The sequence below is a fragment of the Bos indicus x Bos taurus genome, chromosome 5 (assembly GCF_003369695.1).
Source record: "Bos indicus x Bos taurus breed Angus x Brahman F1 hybrid chromosome 5, Bos_hybrid_MaternalHap_v2.0, whole genome shotgun sequence".
Taxonomy (NCBI): Eukaryota; Metazoa; Chordata; class Mammalia; order Artiodactyla; family Bovidae; genus Bos; species Bos indicus x Bos taurus.
Window position 1 is genome coordinate 91,856,019 of NC_040080.1, and position 18,642 is coordinate 91,874,660.

At 45.3% G+C, this 18,642-nt stretch overlaps 2 protein-coding genes across 6 annotated transcripts in view; one reads left to right on the forward strand and one right to left on the reverse strand.

Moving 5' to 3' along the window:
* The window catches only part of GALNT6 (polypeptide N-acetylgalactosaminyltransferase 6), a 38,438-nt gene extending 33,940 nt beyond the window's left edge, over window positions 1–4,498 (reverse strand). For 2 of the 3 annotated variants that reach the window (XM_027542911.1, XM_027542910.1), the window contains exon 1: window positions 4,361–4,456. The gene's annotated coding sequence lies outside the window, so the exon portion shown is untranslated. Of the gene's footprint in view, window positions 1–4,360 lie in introns of all 3 variants that reach the window. The other variant, XM_027542909.1, reaches the window with a different exon arrangement.
* A 101-nt stretch (window positions 4,499–4,599) lies between these two features.
* SLC4A8 (solute carrier family 4 member 8) overlaps window positions 4,600–18,642 on the forward strand; it is a 112,508-nt gene continuing 98,465 nt past the window's right edge. The window contains exons 1-5 of one of the 3 annotated variants that reach the window (XM_027542908.1): window positions 4,600–4,991; window positions 5,653–5,788; window positions 6,182–7,601; window positions 8,026–8,273; window positions 10,916–11,019. The gene's annotated coding sequence lies outside the window, so the exon portion shown is untranslated. The remainder of the gene's footprint in view (window positions 4,992–5,652; window positions 5,789–6,181; window positions 7,602–8,025; window positions 8,274–10,915; window positions 11,020–18,642) is intronic. The other 2 variants (XM_027542906.1, XM_027542907.1) reach the window with 2 other exon arrangements.

Consider the following 18,642-nt stretch of genomic DNA (forward strand, 5'->3'; position numbering starts at 1 on the left):
TTTCCTCTTCAAAGCATTTTCCTTATGTTCTTGCTAAGCAGATCAAATAGCCAACATCCACTGGATCATCGAAAAAGCAAGAAAGCTCCAGAAAAATACCTACTTCTGCTTTATTGACTACACCAAAGCCTTTGACTGTGTGGATCACAACAAACTGTGGAAAATTCTTCAAGAGATGGGAATACCAGACCACCTGACCTGCCTCCTGAGAAATCTGTATGCAGGTCAAGAAGCAACAGTTAGAATGGGACATGGAACAACAGACTGGTTCCAAATTGGGAAAGGAGTACATCAATGTTGTATATTGTCACCCTGTTTATTTAACTTATATGCAGAGTACATCATGCAAAATGTCCGGGTGGATGAAGCACAAGCTGGAATCAAGATTTCTGGGAGAAATAACCTTTATATGTAGATGACACCACCCTCATGGCAGAAATTGAAGAAGAACTAAAGAGCCTTTTGATGAAAGTGAAAGGGGAGAGTGAAAAAGTTGGCTGAAAGCTCAACATTCAGAAAACTAAGATCATAGCACCTGGTCTCATCACTTCATGGCAAATAGATGGGGAAACAATGGAAACAGTGAGAAACTTTATTTTCTTGGGCTCCCAAATCACTGCAGATGGTGACTGCAGCCATGAAATCAAGACACTTGCTTCTTGGAAGAAAAGCTATGACCAACCTAGACCGCATATTAAAAAGCCAACAAAGGTCCATCTAGTCAAGGCTATGGTTTTTTTCCAGTGGTCATGTATGGATGTGAGAGTTGGACTGTGAAGAAAGCTGAGCGCTGAAGAATTGATGCTTTTGAACTGTGGTTTTGGAGAAGACTCTTGAGAGTCTCTTGGACTGCAAGGAGATCCAACCAGTCCATTCTGAAGGAGATCAGCTCTGGGATTTCTTTGGAAGGAATGATGCTAAAGCTGAAACTCCAATACTTTGGCCACCTCATGCGAAGAGTTGACTCATTGGAAAAGACTCTGATGCTGGGAGGGATTGGGGGCAGGAGGAGAAGGGGACAACAGAAGATGAGATGGCTGGATTGCATCACATCCATGACCTGATGGATGTGAGTCTGAGTGAACTCCAGGAGTTGGTGATGGACAGGAAGGCCTGGCGTGCTGTGATTCAGGGTTGCAAAGAGTTGGACACGACTGAACGACTGAACTGAACTGAACTGAGCACCAAAGAATTGATGCTTTTGAACTGTGGTGTTGGAGAAGACTCTTGAGAGTCTCTTGGACTGCAAGGAGATCCAACTAGTCCATCCTAAAGGAAATCAGTCCTAAATATTCATTGGAAGGACTGATGCTAAAGCTGAAACTCCAATACTTTGGCCACCTGATGCAAAGAATTGACTCACTGGAAAAGACCCTGATGCTGGGAAAGATTGAAGGCGAGAGGAGAAGGGGACAACAGGGGATAAGATGGTTGGATGGCATCACCAACATGAGTTGAGTAAGCTCAACTCATGAGTTGAGTTTGAGTAAGCTCGGGAAGTTGGTGATGGACAGGGAAGCCTGGTGTGCTGCAGTCCATGGGGTCGCAAAGAGTCGGACACGACTAAGTGACTGAACTGAACTGAAAGCAAATTATGTTTCTTTTCTCGAATTCTTACCTGAAACTCCCCTCCTCCAAGAAGCCTTCTCAGACTAAAGTGCATCTTACTGCCATTAGTATCGGGCATATTTGTTTCCAAGTTTCACGGCCCATGTTTCTTCACATAGGACTTCCCCACTAGATTTTATGGGGGAGGGAGAATCAACAGGTCTAGACATTGGGCTGCCTAGGTTCCCTTTTCTTTCATCTCCTCAAATCTTTAAATCCTGGTCCCCAATCTTCTGCCTCTACTATCCTTTCCCCAACTAGTTCCCCTAACCTTCCTATTCCTGCAGCATCCGTCCATCCTGAGGTATCTGGTTGTTAATTCCACGCCCTGATCTGTCTGTTCTTTGTTTTCTTCTATCCGCAGCGCGGAGGGTGAGGATTGAGTTTCTTCCTTTCTTCAAATCTCTACCCAGGGCTGAGGACCAGGCTGCACAGGAGACTGGAGAATAACCTGACCTCCCAGGGCTCTCAGGTGCCACAAAAGAGTCTTGTAACAGTCCTTCTTCTCCCCAGACTGAGGCCATCCTTGTTCGCTGGGCAAGCCTTGTACACAGCACAATTACAGCTTTGAGCTCGACACAGAGACAGGCACTGCCCTGCACTTGACCTCTCATTCATTCAAGCCCTCACTCTCTTTCCATCAAATGAGAAAGGGTATGTTGGGCTTTCCCAGAGAGGGGCAGAGGGCTGTACGATGAGCCGAGTTCACCCAATCTTTGGCACAGCCACTGGGTGCCCCCAGGACAGAGAAACCCACTTTGGACCACAGCTTTACTTCTAGGGCTGGAGATGTCAGAACATGTCCATGAAGCCAGAAGAGGTTCAGGACAATACCAGAGCCTTTTTTTTTAATATCACTGCTTACCATACCAAAGCAAGACACAGTTGTCTTTTTCCATTTTACATATAAGGAAACTGAAGCCCACGGAGGTTTAGTAACCTGACCAAGGACACACAGCTATGAAATGGCAGAGGCAGAATTTGGTCCCAAGCCCACATCTCTCCAAAGCCCACTATCTTAACCATAGCACCATGCTGCCTTGTACTTGGCTGGTGCTTGGAGCTTTGACAAAGCATTTTCATATACACCTTCTCATTTGTTCCCCACCCAGGGAGTGTTTATGTGATTTGGCCAAGGTCAGACAGCTAATTTAGTGACAGAGCTGAGCCAGCTCTCTGCCTCCATTATACCCACTGCCTTGGCCCTAGGGTTAGTTGTCCCTTTGATTCCTGATTTCTGTTCTAGGCAATGGCTATGTGGGCTAAGCCAAAGGTCATATCTCCTGTTCAGGTTTCTCCTAGCTGAATTTGGGGCTGAGATGTTTCTGATCTCAGACAGTTTTTGACATGCCTCAGGGCTTCCCTTTTCAGGCCTGAGTTCTTCCATGTGGGTAGGAGTCAGCTGTTCTGCTAACTATAGGCAGTGATTACCAAGGATGAGGGCTTTCCAGGCAGCCCAGTATTCGTGGTTCCTCCAGCTCTAGATTACCTTCCCATTGACAAGCCTGCTCTGCTAACTGCTCTGGTGCCCCTGAAAGTTGTTTTGTTACCTCTGGGTGCCTAAAGTGAATGGTGCTGTTAAGGAACAGGAGGTCAGGAAGTACCTGCAATGATTCTGGCTTCTGCTGGATAACTTGAACTAAAGTAAATTTCAAACCCCTCACCTTAGCTTGCACTATTGATCACATGCATTTGCCTGTCTCATCCTTTTCACTCTTCCTGTAATGGGCAGAGACACAGCTCATTCACCGAGAGAATGGGGCGTGGGCAGTGTACACATATCTGGCAAAATGAGCACAAGCCCCAGGTTCTTTGGTGTGTCCAGAGTTGTTAACCTCCTGCAGTGTCTGCAAATTGCATTTGCAGGTCTGGCAGTGCACTGAGAGCGCAGTGTTAGAACCCTCCTTGTGAATGTTGCAATGGGGTGGTTGGCTAATAGAGGGGTCTGTTTTATGCTGTGCTGGCAAATTGACACCTCACCATCCCCATACATACAGACGAGCCCTATCCTAGCCTCTGCAGAGGTCAGTGTCTGGGATGACAGGCTCTGGGGGCGAGTAACAAACTATTTCTCCTTTCGGTTGGCCTGGGGTTTGGAACAAGTGACAGGAAATCAGGAAGTTGGTGACAGTCACAGTCATGACCCATCGGACTCCCTCCCAACAATACTGAGCACACAGTTCCTGCCCCTTACAGGCCCAAGTCTCCACAGGGAGGATGTCTGAGACCCTGCCCTCACCAGGGACATTTCTCTTGCCCGCTCACCCGTTCTGCTCAGAAGCCGCTCCGCCCGGGCAGGAGGGAACCTCTCTGAAAAGTTTTCTGCAGCTAAGCACAGCGGCTGGCCCAGCGCGGGGCGATGGGGGCACAGAAGGGATGCCAGGGCATGGGTGACGGGCAGAGGTTGCAGAGTCCTGGAGGCACTGAGGCTCGCACCTCTCCCACCCCGCCCCTCCAGGACCCAGAGACCCCAGCTTTTCTGTCAACCTTTAAGGAAGGCGCGAAGGTTTAGGGAGTCCTACCGTGGGAGGAGCTAGAGGCCACCACGACAGATGGCCCAGCCCGGCCCTGCCCCTTCGTGTCACTGTCGGGGGTGGCGAGGAAGAAAAGGAGGAGAAGATCGGCGGAGGCGGGAGGCGGATGGGGCACAAGGGATTGGGAGAAGCGAGCTCAACCGGCAGGAAGTCCCAGGAAGCAGGAGGGCTCTGGGTTCTAAGTCCAGAGAAGGCTCTAGACTGCTTCTGCCGCTTACCTGTGGTGTCCGGGCGGAGCCGCAGCCACGCGGCCGTGCAGCTCACCGGTTTCCCGACGGGACGTCCTGGAGGGCGGGGCCGGAGCGGGCCCTGCACGGCCGCTGGGGCGCGTCCTCCCCGCCCCTCCCCGGTCAGGTGCCGGGGGCCGAGCTCCCCAGCGTTGCTCGGCGCCGCGGAACGCCGGCTTGCTGCGGGGCTGCCCCGGGCCCAGGCACCCCGCCCCCGCCCCCGCCGCCGCAGCTGGGAGCCCGGCTGCTCCGGCTTCTCCAGATCTCAGCAAGTTCCGGGGGCCGGTCTCCGCGGCCAGGCTCTCGGCGTCGATAAAGATTGGAGGGTCCTGGCCACCACAAAGACGACAGGCGTGAGCCGCCGGCGTGTGCTTGGAACCGCAGCGTGCGGCGCGCGGGCTCAGTGGCCGTGTGGCCGCAGCGCTCAGAGTCTGGAGGAAGAGGCTCGGGAGCAGAGAAACGCCGCCGGACAGAGAGGCACCCCGGGGCTCCGTCCCAGGTTTGCTTCTCATCGGGAGGAGTGGTCTTGACCAAATGATTCCTCCCCTTCATCCAATAATAAGAGCAGGGAATTTGCTGTGTGCCACGAACAATGCCAAGGACTTAATGTGCCGGGTCTCAGGTAAACACTAGCCCCAGCAAATGACTACGATTATTGTCCGGAATATACACGGAAGGCGGCTGACCACACTGCTGGAGAGTGCGGCTCAAAGTAGACCAGCGGCTTCAGCATCATCTGATAAACTGTCAGAAATGTAGATTCTCGGGTCCCACCTCAGACCTAAATAATATGAAACTTGTGGGATGGGGCCCAGTAATTTGTATCTTTATAAGCCCTCCAGGTAATTCTGGTGCATTCTCAACTTTGAGAATCACTGAGTGAGTAGTGTCAGAGCTGGAATTAAAATCCAAATAAGTAAGTTCAGTTCCTAAACCCACGCTCTGACTCATTACCACCCCCACCCTCAGGCTGCTCACCGGGTTTCTGTGATATAATCTTTTGGGTCCTTGTCTCAGTAATACAGAAGGACCACTCCAAATAGCCGGTAATTTGGAAATGTTCTATGGCAGAAAATTCAACCACCAATTCTGTTTTTCTTTTGTCTTGATGTTTAAATGAGTTTGTATTTCTAAGTTCATAAGACCCCGGGGGCAGGGGTGTGGGTGGGTAGATCTGAGCAAGAAGGCACTTGTGACATGAACCAGGAAGAGCAGGGGAAGCCACTTGGGATTAACAGTTGGATGAGAGAAGTAACCTTGTTTTCTAATCTGGAACCCCACAGGAGAACTGAGCTATTCAGGAGGTCAGAGCTTCTCCAGTGATGGATTCTGGAGAGAGGAGGCCAGTGGAGCAGGAAGAAGACCTTGCCCCCCTACACTAGATCGGGATGGATGTTCCTAAAGGAGTAGAAAAGGGAGGTATGCACTCAGTCTTGGCCTGCTCACCTGTCTCCTCCCCTAATACCAACCAAGTGGCTGAGTAATTCCCCTGCCCTCAATTCCCTTCTTTTCACATTAGAGACTCTGGGGTTTAAAGGGACTTCCCAGGTGTCTCAGTGGTGAAGAATCCATCATCTCAATGCGGGAGACGTGGGTTCGATCCCTGGGTCAGGAAGATCCCCTGGAGGAGGAAATGACAACCCACTCCAACATTCTTGCTGGGATAATAACCCCATGGACAGAGGAGCCTGGCGGGCTACACTTCATGGGGTCACAATGACAGGACTGAGTATGCATACACGCTGGGGTTTAAATTTCTAAAGAGACTTTATATAGCATTTGCCTTGATCATCTGTTTTGTTTCCTTTACAGACCCTCAGGGTTCAGTCTAACCTCACTGCTTCAGCTGCAACCACTGTCACTTGCCAGATTCCACAGCTACCTTTCTCAGAATAAGGACATTTCCTGTTGAAGACTGTGGGATGCTGCCCCTCATTTCTCTCTTTCTGGATGCTCGACACTCCTGTGCGAGTCTGACAGGACCCAACCTGACCTGAGGGTGATGGGCTAGACTGGACTCACCGCCTCAATTCTTCCCCAGGACAGAGTCATGACCACTAACCCAATCCCAGAGTCCCTGAGAGGGTGCTGCCCAAGGAAGCAGCATCGGTCTGTGCTGTGTGCTCCACATTCCAGAAGCAAATTTCTCTTCCAGTTTTACTTTAGCTGACTCTGATTTTAAAACGTGACTTTGAGTCCTCAGAACAATGAGTTGCATAATTTGGAGGCATATGTAGTAGACCGGATGTGTGACCCCACCCCTAATGTGTCATGCCCTGACTGAGCTGTTCTCTTCTCACAGGAAGGTGAGCCACACAGGATGGTGACTGCATGGCAGGCCACTTTAAAATAGTTTCTGTAATTGAAAATGTTATAAAGCCACCTGGTTAAAAAGAAATTCAAGCACTAGAGAAAAGTAGACAGTGAAGATTCATTTCCGTCACCCCTCTCCAGAAATCATCTCTGCCTGCTCCTGACGGAAACGTCCCATCATTGAGCTCTTCTGCCAGACAGGCCTGGATTTCCCATGCCTCAACAAGCCCTGTGAATATCTTCTCTCTCTCTTTTTTTTTCCCTCAAATTCTTATTCTTTGGCCAATTTAGATTCTGTTTTGGGGTATTCTGAAGTTTCGCTTTTCACAGTGTGCTTCAGGGGGATCCCCCCAGCAAGGCAGGAAGCGTGGTGTGGTGCACATTGACAGGAAGCTGGCAGACAAGAACAGCTCTGGGAGGCTACTGACTTCAGCCTTGGCCCCTAGCACACGTGGTTTCTGGCAAGAGGACGCCCACTTCTGGGTGGGGCAGAATGAGGGAGACTTGCTCACAAGGAGGATGTGCTGCCGCCACCTGGGAGGGAAAGATTGTGGAGAAGCTGTCGGGGAAACTGCTAGGGAGGTCAGGAGGGAGGGCAGACTGTACCCCTCCCCCGCCCTCTGTAGGTACCCCCGTGGAAGGAACCTAACAGTCTCCTGAACTTCTGTCTCAGTTTCTGATCTGTAAGGATTAATGGTGCCTTAGAGGTGGCTGTGCAGGTGGAGTAGATAACTGACATGAAAATGGGATGGTTTGATTCTTCTGTTTACATCCATTTATCTCTTTTCTCTTCCTATTTCGCCTTCCTCTTTTTCATCTCATTCCCCTGGATCTGAAGAGAAACCACCAGCAATGGAGAAACAGACATAGAGAACAGACCTATGGACATGGAAGGAAGAGAGGAGGGAGAACGGGAGATGTATGGAGAGAGTAACAGAAATTTACAATATTGTGTGTAAAATAGATGCTGCTGCTGCTGCTAAGTAGCTTCAGTCGTGTCCGACTCTGTGCGACCCCATAGATGGCAGCCCACTAGGCTCCCCTGTCCCTGGGATTCTCCAGGCAAGACACTGGAGTGGGTTGCCATTTCCTTCTCCAGTGTAAAATAGATAGCCAATGGGAATTTTCTGTATGACTCAGGGAACTTAAACAGGGGCTCTGTGACAGGATGAAGGGTGAGATGGGGAGGGAGATGGGAGAAGGGTCTGGGAGGGAGGGGACATGGGTGTACTATGGCTGATTCTTATTGATGTATGATAGAAAGCCACAAAATTCTGTAAAGCAATTATCCTTCAATTAAAAAACTTATATATATATATAAAAGAATCCCCTTTCCAATGCAGGAGACCTGGGTTCCGTCCCTAGCTGGAGAACTAAGATACAACCTGTGGCAGACCAAGACCATGAGGGGCAACGAAAGATCCCAACTGTTGCAACTAAGACCTGACACAGCCAATGAATAAATAAATACTTTTAAAAAAAGCAAGAAATGTTTTAGGAACCCAAACAGAGCTGTTCCAAGTCCTGCCATAATCACTCATGCATGATAGTTCACTCCTCTGTGGGCTTCAACTTCCTCATCCCTAAAAAGGTACAGTATTAATTATGGTTGCATTGTTAGAATAAATAAGTAAAATGTTTAACCTAGTGCCCAGTGTACAGTAAGCACTCAATAAATGTTAGAAAGCAAAGAGGATCTAAAGAGCCTCTTGATGAACGTGAAAGAGGAGAGTGAAAAAGCTGGCTTAAAACTCAACACTCAAAAAACTAAGATCATGGTATCTGGCCCCATCACTCTCCTCTTTCACCCTCATTAAGAGGCTCTTTAGTTCCTCTTTACTTTCTGCCATTAAAGTGGTGTCATCTGAATATAGGAGGTTATTGATATTTCCCCTGGCAATTTTAATTCCAGCTTGTGAGTCATCCAGCCCAGCATTTTGCATGATGTACTCTACAAATAAATAAGCAAGGTGACAATATACAGCCTTGATGGACTCCTTTCCCAATTTTGAACCAGTCCATTGTTCCATGTCTGGTTCTAACTGTTGCTTCTTGAACTGCATACAGGTTTCTCAGGGGGCAGGTAAGGTGATCTGGTATTCCAATCTCTTTAAAAATTTTCCAAGTTTGTTGTGATCCACATAGTCAAAGGCTTTCATGTAGTAAATGAAGCAAGGTGGGGTCACTTACTGTTGAAGTCTAGCTTGAGGAATTTTGAGCATTACCTTGCTAGCGTGTGAAATGAGTTCAATTGTATGGTATTTGAACATTCTTTGGCATTGCCCTTCTTTGGGATTGTAATGAAAACTGACCTTTTCCAGTCCTATGGCCACTGCTGAGTTTTCCAAATTTGCTGGCATATTGAATGCAACATTTTAACAGCATCATCTTTCAGTACTTGAAGTAGCTCAGCTGGAATTCCATCACTTCCACTGGCTTTATTCCTAGTGATGCTTCCTAAGGCCCACTTGACTTCACACTCTAGGATGTCTGGCTCTAGGTAAGTGACTACACCATTATGGTTATCTGGGTCATTAAGATCTTTTTTGTACAGTTCTGTGTATTCTTGCCACCTCTTCTTAATCTCTTCTGCTTCTGTTAGGTCCTTATCATTTCTGTCCTTTATTGTGCCCATCTTTGTACGAATTGTTGCCTTGATGTCTCTAATTTTCTTGACGAGATCTCTAGTCTTTCCCATTCCATTGTTTTCCTGTTTCTTTGCATTGTTCACTTAAGAAGGCTTTATTATCTCTCCTTCCTGTTCTTTGGAACTTTGCATTCAAATAGGTATATCTTTTCCTTTCTTGTTTAGCTTTTGCTTCTCTTTTTTTCTCAGCTATTTGTAAGCCCTCTTCAGACAACCATTTTGCCTTCTTGCATTTCTTTTTCTTTGGCATGGTTTTGGTCACTGTCTCCTGTACCATGTTATGAACCTCCATCCATAGTTCTATCAGATCTAATTCCTTGAATCTATTTGTCACTTCCACTGTATAATCTCAAGGGATTTGATTTAGGTCATATCTAAATGGTCTAGAGGTTTCCTCTACTTTCTTCAATTTCAGTCTGAATTTTGCAACAAGGAGCTCATGATCTGAACCACGGTCAGGTCCCAGACTTGTTTTTGCTGACTGTATAGAGCTTCTCCATCTTTGGCTGCAAAGAATAGAATCAATCTGATTTTGGTGTTGACCATCTGGTGATGTCCATGTGTAGAGTCATCTCCTGTGTTGTTGGAAGAGGGTTTTGCTATGACCAATGCGTTCTCTTGGTATATATAATGTAGTATTTAAAACATCGAGGGACTTACCTGGTGGTGAAGTGGCTAAGACTCAGTCCTCCCAATGCATGGGGCCTGGGTTCGATCCCAGGTCAGGGAACTAGATCCCACATGCTGCAACTAAAGACTTCTTATTCCTCAACAAGGATGGAAGATCCCACGTGCTGCAACTGAGACCCAGTGCAGTCAAAATAAATAAATAAATAAAATTTTTTAAGTAAAAAAAGAATCAAAATTAATAAAAAAATATCTATGATGAACAAAATATGAACAATTTAAAATAAAGAGTAGTGCTTGGAGCCTGAGCCTGAGCCATGTTGGAGCCTGAGGTAAAAGAAAAAAATGTGCACACTCTATATCTATGTGTTTTTTTTTCTATTAATTTTTTTGCTTTTCCATTAGGCTTGTGAGATCTTAATCCCCTGACCAGGGATCAAACCTGGGTCCTTGGCAGTGAGAGCGCTGAGTCCTAACCACTGGGATGCTATGTAATTCCCTATCCACGCTTGTCTGTATTTTAAAAATGCTTATTTTTTTCTAGCACGTTAAATTAACGAAAAAATATTGAAAAGAATGAAAAGTATATTAAAACTCACAATATTATTTTAGTATTAAATATTTTCTTTATACCAACACAGAATTTGCTATGATTTTACTTCAGTTCAGTTCAGTCGCTCAGTCGTGTCCGACTCTTTGCGACCCCATGGACTGCAGCACGCCAGGCCTGCCTATCCATCACCAACTCCTGGCGCTTACTCAAACACGTGTCTATCGAGTCGGTGATGCTAATTTTACTTCAGCTTAAGATAATTAAAATGTATTTAAGATCATCACTTGACCAAGAGAAATTGTTAAACATGGCAGTCTCAACTGAAAATGAAACAAATGAAGAATTAGATTTGAAAAGTATCACTAAAGAGTGTGCTTGCATTAAAGCCAATTTCCTTTCTCCTCAGGCTCCACTATGGCTCAGCATGGCGCTGCTCTGGGCTCTGGACAAAGAACCTGAAGAGAATAGAAGAGGAAACAAGAAAAAGGAGGCAGTTAGAAGAGCGAGAGGGTGTGTAATGTTTATTTATTGTTTTTCTAATTCCCAAATATCCTATTTATAAAAAGCACAGAAAATCACAAGAAAATAAACTACCCATTATTTGACACCTAGAGATAACTGCTGTTATTCACTTGGTATAATATGTTCTATTTTTTTCTATGTAAATATAATCATACACATTAGTTAGTTCAGTTCAGTCGCTCAGTCGTGTCTGACTCTTTGCGACCCCACGAACCCCAGCACCCCAGGCCTCCCTGTCCATCGCCAACTCCCGGAGTCCATCCAAACCCATGTCCATTGAGTCGGTGATGCCATCTAACCATCTCATCCTCTGTTGTCCCCTTATCCTCCTGCCCTCAATCTTTCCCAGCATCAGGGTCTTTTCAAATGAGTCGGCTCTTTGCATCAGGTGGCAAAAGTACTGGAGTTTCAGCTTCAGCATCAGACCTTCCAATGAGCACCCAGGACTGATCTCCTTTAGGATGGACTGGTTGGATCTCCTTGCAGCCCAAGGGACCCTCAAGAGTCTTCTCCAACACCACAGTTTAAAAGCATCAATTCTTCGGCGCTCAGCTTTCTTCACAGTCCAACTCTCACATCCATACATGACCACTGGAAAAACCATAGCCTTGACTAGATGGACCTTTGTTGGCAAAGTAATGTCTCTGCTTTTGAATATGCTATCTAGGTTGGTCATAACTTTCCTTCCAAGGAGTAAGTGTCTTTTAATTTCATGGCTGCGGTCACCATCTGCAGTGATTTTGGAGTCCAAAAAAATAAAGTCTGACACTGTTTCCATTGTTTCCCCATCTATTTCCCATGAAGTGATGGGACCAGATGCCATGATCTCCGTTTTCTGAATGTTGAGCTTTAAGCCCACTTTTTCAGTCTCCTCTTTCACTTTCATCAAGAGGCTTTTTAGTTCCTCTTCACTTTCTGCGACAAGGGTGGTGTCATCTGCATATCTGCGGTTATTGATGTTTCTCCTGGCAGTCTTGATTCCAGCTCGTGCTTCTTCCAGCCCAGCGTTTCTCATGATGTACTCTGCATAGAAGTTAAATAAGCAGGGTGACAATATACAGCCTTGACATACTCCTTTTCCTATTTGGAACCAGTCTGTTGTTCCATGTCCAGTTCTAACTGCTGCTTCCTGACCTGCATACAGATTTCTCAAGAGGCAGGTCAGGTGGTCTGGTATGCCCATCTCTTTGAGAATTTTCCACAGTTTATTGTGATCCACACAGTCAAAGGCTTTGGCCTAGTCAATAAAGCAGAAATAGATGTTTTTCTGGAAGTCTCTTGCTTTTTTGATGATCCAGCGGATGTTGGCAATTTGATCTCTAGTTCCTCTGCCTTTTCTAAAACCAGCTTGAACACTGGAAGTTCATGGTTCACGTATTGCTGAAGCCTGGCTTGGAGAATTTTAAGCATTACTTTACTAGCGTGTGAGATGAGTGCAATTATTTGGTAGTTTGAGCATTCTTTGGCATTGCTTTTCTTTGGGATTGGAATGAAAACTGACCTTTTCCAGTCCTGTGGCCACTGCTGTTTTCCAATTTTGCTGGCATATTGAGTGCAGCACTTTCACAGCATCATCTTTCAGGATTTGAAATAGCTCCACTGGAATTCCATCACCTCCACTAGCTTTGTTCGTAGTGATGCTTTCTAAGGCCCACTTGACTTCACATTCCAGGATGTCTGGCTCTAGGTGAGTGATCACACCATTGTGATTATCTTGGTCATGAAGATCTTTTTTGTACAGTTCTTCTGTGTATTCTTGCCACCTCTTCTTAATATCTTCTGCTTCTGTTAGATGAATACCATTTCTGTCCTTTATTGAGCCCATCTTTTCATGAAATGTTCCCTTGGTATCTCTAATTTTCTTGAAGAGATCTCTAGTCTTTCCCATTCTGTTGTTTTCCTCTATTTCTTTGCAGTGATCACTGAGGGAGGCTTTCTTATCGCTCCTTGCTATTCTCTGGAACTCTGAATTCAAATGGGTATATCTTTCCTTTTCTACTTTGCTTTTCGCTTCCCATCTTTTCACAGCTATTTGTAAGGCCTCCTCAGACAGCCATTTTGCTTTTTTGCATTTCTTTTCCATGGGGATGGTCTTGATTCCTATCTCCTGTACAATGTCACGAACCTCAGTCCATAGTTCATCAGGCACTCTATCAGATCTAGTCCCTTAAATCTATTTCTCACTTCCACTGTATAGTCATAAGGGATTTCAGCTTCAGCATCAGTCCTTCCAGTGAATATTCAGGACTGATTTCCTTTAGGATGGACTGGTTTGATCTCGTTGCAGTCTAAAGGACTCTCAAGAGCACCTCTAAAGGACTCTTCAGCACCACAGTTCTAAAGCATCAATTCTTCAGTGCTCAGCTTTCTTTATGGTCCAACTCTCAAATCCATAAATGACTACTGGAAAAACCATAGCTTTGACTATATGGACCTTTGTTGGCAAATAATGTCTCTTCTCTTTAGTACACTGCCTAGGTTTGTCATAGGTTTTCTTTCAAGGAGCAAGCATCTTTTAATTTCATGTGTGCATTTGAGATGTCACTAACATATTCTCTTGCTGTTTAGTCGCTTAGTCATGTCCGACTCTGTGCAACCCCATGGACTGTAGCCCACCAGGCTCCTTTGTCCGTGGGATTTCCCTGGCAACAATACTGGAGTGGGTTGCCATTTCCTTCTCCAGGGGATCCCCTTGAAGGAGGGATCAAACTTGCATCTCCTGCATTGGCAGATGGATTCTTTACCACTGAGCCACCACTGGGAAAACATCTTCTATAGTGATGTTCAGTTAAATGACTTTAATGAAAGCAGATGACCCTCCACGATGTAAGTGGGCTGCATTCAGTCACTCGCAGACCTTAACAGCACAGCCCGAGGTTTCCCTGGAACAATCAGTTCTGCCTCAAGACTGCAGCATCGAAGTTCCGCCTGAGTTTGTGGCCTCCTGGCCTGCCCTACACATTTCAGACATGCGGGCCTTCACAGTTGTGTGAGCCAGTTCTTTAAAATGAATCTCTCTGTGCATGTCTGGTTCTGTTTCTCTAGAGAACCCTGACTAGTCCAGTAGCCATGTATGAGATAAGACTGTGGACATGGGACAAGCACTCAAGGTGGAGACTTGATAAGAAAATACAGCTCATCACAAGTTTAGGCGCAGCTTGTCTAGCCCCCTTTGCTGCAGAAAACGCTGGCCTCTTTATCCTTCGTGAAGACAGGTATAATGTATCACAGGAAGCAGCCCCCTTTCTCTAGGAAGGAGTAGGAATCTCCTTATTGCTGTCTTCTGGAGTGGGGGCTGTCAGTGCTCTCCCCATTTTCATATGTGAGCAGTTTATAAACATAGCAGATCCCCAGATCACAGTGACCCCCGGGTCTGATCACTTTGCCATGACTTTCTACGATTCTCTCCATTTGTTCAGGTCCTTGTTTTATAGTCCTCAGAAAAGTTTTCTGATTTTCTCCCTCTCCTTCCCTCCAATCTGCACAGTTCTTATTAAAACTGTTCCTTGGTATTATTATTATTATTTTGGTTAATGTAAATATTATCTATTCTAAGTCACTCTTGGTCCATTTTTTCTTTTTCCTTTTCTTTTTGGCCATGCTGTATGGCTTTTGGGATCTTAGTTCCCTGACCAGGGATTGAACCCAGGCCCCAGCAATGAAATTGTTGGGTCCTAACCATTGGACCACAGGGAACTCCTCCATTTTTCTGTAACTGAAGCCTCCTTATGTTATACAATGAATAATGTTTCTTCCCCTGGGAAACACAAGGGGTTGTCACACTATGACTAAGGACACTTCTACTTAAATCACACATGATTTTCTTCTCAAAAGCACTAGAGATGCCCCAAATCTTTGTGTACCTTTTGCAAAAGAGAAATTTAGTAATTGTGGAGAATAGAACATCTAAATGCTTGCAAGATTTTGCTATGAGAACTCTTTCTGCCACACATTATATCTTATTATTTAATAATTCTTTTTCTTAAAATAGAAAGAGGGGCTTCCCTGGTGGTCCAGTGATTAAGAATCTGCCTTGCAATACAGGTGACATGGATTCAATACCTAGTCCAGGGAAGACCCCACATGTGGCAGAGTAAACCCATGCGCCACAACTACTGAAGCTTACACATCTGGAGCCTGTGCTCTGAGATGAGAAGCTGCTGCAACAGGAAACCTGCACGCTGCAGTTAGAGAGTAGCCCCCGCTCACCACAGCTAGAGAAAAGGCTGTGTGCAGAACGAAGGCCCAGCACAGCCAAAAGTAAAATAACATATAAACAAATAAAGAAAGAGATATGCTCACTGAACCTTCTGAAACTGAAGTAATTAGATCTCAACCTGAAAAGAATATAGCAATAAACTCTCCACCAGAGCAAATTTTCCCCCAGTTCAGTCGCCCAGTTGTGTCTAGCTCTTTGCAATCCCATGGACTGCAGCACACCAGGCTTCCCTGTCCATCACCAACTCTCAGAGCTTGCTCAGACTCATGTCCATCGAGTCAGTGATGCCATCCATCTCATCTTCTGTCATCCCCTTCTCCTCCTGCCTTCAATCTTTCCCAGCATCAGGGTCTTTTCCAATAAGTCAGTTCTTTGCATTAGGTGGCCAGAGTATTGGAGTTTCAGCTTCAGCATCAGTCCTTCCAATGAATATTCAGGACTGATTTCCTTTAGGATGGACTGGTTGGATCTCCTTGCAGTCCAAGGGACTCTCAAGAGTCTTCACCAACACCACACTTCAAAAGCATCAATTCTTCTGTGCTCAGCTTTCTTTATAGTCCAACTATCACAACCATACATGACTACTGGAAAAACCGTAGCTTTGACTAGATGGACCTTTGTTGGCAAAGTAATGTCTCTGCTTTTTAATATGCTGTCAGAACATGTTAAAGCTATGACTGGTCATAGCTTTCTTCCAAGGAGCTAGCGTCTTTTAATTTCATGGCTGCAGTCACCATCTGCAGTGATTTTGGAGCCCAAGAAAATAAAGTCTCTCACTGTTTCCATTGTTTCTTCATCTGTTATTTATCCCTAAAAAAACAGAGGAGGTTCCTGTCTTCTAAGACATTTGAAGAAATAGTAGATGTCATTAGAAAGAATTGAAATCTATCAGATAGCAGTGGAATATTGTTTAATATTGTTTCATTTAGAAAGTAAAGGAGAAGTGATAGAATAACTCAATGTATTTCTTAATGTTCTGATTTTTTTAATGTCCTCTTAGTGTCCTGAAGTTTTTGCCTCACTGCTTCTTAAGTCACAGGGAAACTTTTTTATTTTCTGTAGGTAACATGCATATTACCTATTGGCACAATGATCAAAAGGTCACAAGTATAGTCAGTTCAGTTCAGTCTCTCAGTCGTGTCCAACTCTTTGAAACCCCATGAATCACAGCACACCAGGCCCCCCTGTCCATCACCAGCTCCTGGAGTTCATTCAGACTCATGTCCATTGAGTCAGTGATGCCATCCAGCCATCTCATCCTCTGTTGTCCCTTTTTCCTCCTGCCCCCAATCCCTCCCAGCATCAGAGTCTTCTCCAATGAGTCAACTCTTCGCATGAGGTGGCCAAGGTACTGGAGTTTCAGCTTTAGCATCATTCCTTCCAAAGAAATCCCAGGGCTGATCTCCTTCAGAATGGACTGGTTGGATCTCCTTGCAGTCCAAGGGACTCTCGAGTCTTCTCCAACACCACAGTTCAAAAGCATCAATTCTTCAGCACTCAGCTTTCTTCACAGTCCAACTCTCACATCCATACATGACCACAGGAAAAACCATAGCCTTGACCAGACGGACCTTTGTTGGTAAAGTAATGTCTCTGCTTTTGAATATGCTATCTAGGTTGGTCATAACTTTCCTTCCAAGGAGTAAGCGTCTTTTAATTTCATGGCTACAATCACCATCTGCAGTGATGTTGGAGCCCCCAAAAATAAAGTCAGCCACTGTTTCCACTGTTTCCCCATCTATTTCCAATGAAGTGATGGGACCGGATGCCGTGATCTGCGTTTTCTGAATGTTGAACTTTAAGCCAACTTTTTCACTCTCCACTTTCACTTTCATCAAGAGGCTTTTTAGTTCCTCTTTACTTTCTGCCATAAGGGTGGTGTCATCTGCATATCTGAGGTGATTGATATTTCTCCCAGCAATCTTGATTCCAGCTTGTGTTTCTTCCAGTCCAGCATCTCTCATGATGTACTTTGCATATAAGTTAAATAAGCAGGGTGACAATATACAGCCTTGACATACTCCTTTTCCTATTTGGAACCAGTCTGTTGTTCCATGTCCAGTTCTAACTGCTGCTTCCTGACCTGCATACAGATTTCTCAAGAGGCAGGTCAGGTGGTCTGGTATTCCCATCTCTTTGAGAATTTTCCACAGTTTATTGTGATCCACACAATCAAAGGCTTTGGCATAGTCAATAAAGCAGAAATAGATGTTTTTCTGGAACTCTCTTGCTTTTTCCATGATCCAGTGGATGTTGGCAATTTGATCTCTGGTTCCTCTGCCTTTTCTAAAACCAACTTGAACATCAGGAAGTTCAGGTTCGTGTATTGCTGAAGCCTGGCTTGGAGAATTTTGAGCATTACTTTACTAGCATGTGAGATGAGTGCAATTGTGTGGTAGTTTGAGCATTCTTTGGCATTGCCTTTCTTTGGGATTGGAATGAAAACTGACCTTTTCCAGTCCTGTGGCCACTGCTGAGTTTTCCAAATATGCTGGCATATTGAGTGCAGCACTTTCACAGCATCATCTTTCAGGATTTGAAAAAGCTCAACTAGTATAGTAAACTACTCCTATTCCTGGTCACCTAGTCTTCCTCCCAGGAAACTCTTACTGGTTTCTTTTGATTCTTTTTAGAAACATAGGGCAGAGAAGGAGTCATCCTGATTTTAGCAAGTACCATAAATAGTAATTTTTCATTATATTATGAAGAGGTTAAAGTTATTTTAAAAGCAATCAACTTATTGAGCTTTCTCTGTGGTTCTGATAGATTTCCAGTGGTCTCTCTTGGGTTTTCTAGGTAGATAGAATATCAACAGCATAGGATTTTTGCAAAGTGAAAAGAGTTTTGGAGTGAGACCTGGGATTGAATCTTGGCTTTGTCTGATTGAATCAATCAAACAACTCAGTTGCTCAGTCATGTCCGACTCTTTGAGAACCCATGAACCGCAGCACGCCAGGCCTCCCTGTCCATCACCAACTCCCGGAGTAGCCTTTAAAAAATGTTGGCACTCTGCAGTGGCAGCCCATAAGTACAGAGGGGGCCTTTCCTCCAGGTGCGGTTGGCAGAATGGGCAGAGGCCACACCCTGCCAAGTGCTGCTCCTCTGCCCTCTCCTGGGTTTGTTTTACCTGAATCTGCAGATACATCCGGAGGGCTTTGATCTCAGGCATTTCTAAACACTCAGCCATCGGGAGAGACTGAAGGGGAAGTCCTAAACTAATACAATCATCTTTTCTTTCTCCCTGAATGGAATGTGTGTTATATTTGCTGAGGGCAGATTAAAATAGATTTTACTGTTGAAATCATGGATTTATAGTTCTTTAAAGAGTTGCTGATTATCAGCAAAGTCTACAACCCCACCCCACCTGCAACATAACAGTGGGAAAAAAACAG